This window comes from Schistocerca piceifrons, unplaced genomic scaffold (genome assembly GCF_021461385.2).
Source record: "Schistocerca piceifrons isolate TAMUIC-IGC-003096 unplaced genomic scaffold, iqSchPice1.1 HiC_scaffold_960, whole genome shotgun sequence".
NCBI lineage: Eukaryota > Metazoa > Arthropoda > Insecta > Orthoptera > Acrididae > Schistocerca > Schistocerca piceifrons.
In genome coordinates this window covers 15,001-17,500 of record NW_025729235.1, presented here as the reverse complement: position 1 = coordinate 17,500, position 2,500 = coordinate 15,001, and the positions used below count along the sequence as shown (strand labels likewise).

At 57.1% G+C, this 2,500-nt stretch overlaps 1 non-coding gene across 1 annotated transcript in view; it reads left to right on the top strand.

The window, feature by feature from the left end:
- Positions 1-2,285: 2,285 nt before the first annotated feature.
- The window catches only part of LOC124773975, a 1,909-nt gene continuing 1,694 nt past the window's right edge, over positions 2,286-2,500 (top strand). The window contains exon 1 of the ribosomal RNA XR_007014976.1: positions 2,286-2,500. This exon is cut by the window's right edge and continues 1,694 nt beyond it. This is a non-coding gene — a ribosomal RNA (small subunit ribosomal RNA).

The following is a 2,500-nucleotide window of genomic DNA, read 5'->3' as shown; positions in this document are numbered from 1 at the left end:
TGTTGTGCCTTAACCTAACCCATGTTGTGCCTTAACCTAACCCATGTTGTGCCTTAACCTAACCCATGTTGTGCCTTAACCTAACCCATGTTGTGCCTTAACCTAACCCAAGTTGTGCCTTAACCTAACCCACGTTGTGCCTTAACCTAACCCACGTTGTGCCTTAACCTAACCCACGTTGTGCCTTAACCTAACCCACGTTGTGCCTTAACCTAACCCATGTTGTGCCTTAACCTAACCCATGTTGTGCCTTAACCTAACCCACGTTGTGCCTTAACCTAACCCACGTTGTGCCTTAACCTAACCCACGTTGTGCCTTAACCTAACCCACGTTGTGCCTTAACCTAACCCACGTTGTGCCTTAACCTAACCCACGTTGTGCCTTAACCTAACCCACGTTGTGCCTTAACCTAACCCACGTTGTCCCCTAAAGTAACCCACGTTGTCCCCTAACGTAACCCACGTTGTCCCCTAACGTAACCCATGTTGTCGCCTAAACCTGCTCTGTAATTGTTATACGACTCGTTCAATTAGTGTAGTGTTGCCCACCCGCAACCCTCGCAATATAGTTCGCTACTCGCACTGCCCGCTCCCCTGTGTATCGCTTCATGTTAAACACCTTGCAAGTCTTGCTGACTTTCCACATGCTCCTGCTGTACACTGTAATGTGGATGGCAGCAGGACGTACATGCCGCCCCTCCCCACGTCCCCACCTTGCCCCCCTGCCTTCGCAAGCTGGTTGGTGAGAAGTTTGCATGTTCAATGCCCTTCGCATGCGACGTACTCAGGCTACGTTGTGGTGCGGCCTGTGTCAACCGTCCGCTAATGTCGTACGCGTAAACCACAATCTGTACTGCACATTCGTCCTTATGTACCGAATGATACATCGTGGCACATGTGTGACCGTACAACGACTGCGCCCAAAAACGGCGGACCATACAGTGCAAATATTGTGCACGCAGCTACGTGTCGTCTCCCTATGAGAGCTGGATTGCAGTGTGGTACGCCATAGAGACGTGTGGGAGGAACGGACGCCGTGGATGGCGATCAGCATGAGCTGTCTGTTGATGTATTCGGACCTAGTCGTCTCTCCTCACACACCGTGATGGCATGGTGCACCACGTTCCATATCTGCGACATGCTACAGAGGCCGGTTGACAGTCGTTCGAGCAATGGACATCGCATACGTACGGGGGCCACCTTCCACGTATTGTCTAGGCGTGCACATTTTGTTGCGTGTATGTGGGCAGACGTAGTGTGGCGTGACACCTGACACAGGCATGCAATAATCGTTGAAGTTGCAAATGGCGATGGACGCCTGCGTTTTCTGGTGAAGTTACGCAAATGAACAAATGGTAACCTGTTGTGGTGCGGTTGTTCTCGCTAGGGGTGAATCGGTGATGGCGACGATAGGTTGAGGTACGAACCGGTTGTTCCAGCGATACCCACCATGCCGACGAAACTGAACGGCATCTGGGTGTGAAGCGATACGCGGCGGTGGCTGGGTGGGACCGTCCCCGGCCGGTGAGGGGGCGCCTCCCGGCGTGCTGGCCGCGCGGTGCGTGGGCGCACGCGCTACAGCCGGCTGGTGGGGGCGGCCAGTGGCAGGCGCGCCGGCCGACGGACGCGGCAGGCGTCGCAGCTGCGCGCCGGCGCACCCTGCGCGCGGCGCCGTGCGGCCAAAGTAGGTCCTCGCGGGCCCGGTGCGAAGCGCGGTGGACATCTTCAGTGTGCTGGTCCGATTGAGGACTGTGTGCGTTGAGGATGCGCCGCCGCCCGGCGCTCGGCGCCGCGACGCCGTCTGCTGCTCGGTCGCCCCAGCGGTTCTCGCTGGTGGTTTGTATCGCAGCTGTGCGGATGTGTTGGCGCGTGCGCTGTGCTGGGAGAGTTCGCTTCGGCACCCAAGTGGGGCTTTTGTCCTTCTGTGGCGCTGGCGTTGGAGCTGCCGGTCACCGTAGGTGGCGCGTGTTGTCTCCCGCCGGCAATGCCACGACAGCACGCTCCCGGGCCTCTGTCGGCAGCGGCAAGCTCAGTTGGGAGCACGGGTGGTCGCACCGAAAGCGTCTACTCGCCTAACTCCGGGCGATTGCGCCTCTCTCGAACCCGACCAAGTACTTGGGACGGCGCTGCGCGCCGCCGGGACCTGAGAGGGTTTCGAGGTGTATTGTGCAGGGGAGCTCAGCCTCCTCCTGTTTGCAGAATGATTGAGCGGACGCTTGCGTGTTCGCGCGGGCCCCCGGGACACACTCCCGGGCGGCCGGCTGCTCAGCTCTAGTTGACGCAGCTCCCTGGTTGATCCTGCCAGTAGTCATATGCTTGTCTCAAAGATTAAGCCATGCATGTCTCAGTACAAGCCGCATTAAGGTGAAACCGCGAATGGCTCATTAAATCAGTTATGGTTCCTTAGATCGTACCCACGTTACTTGGATAACTGTGGTAATTCTAGAGCTAATACATGCAAACAGAGTCCCGACCAGAGATGGAAGGGACGCTTTTATTA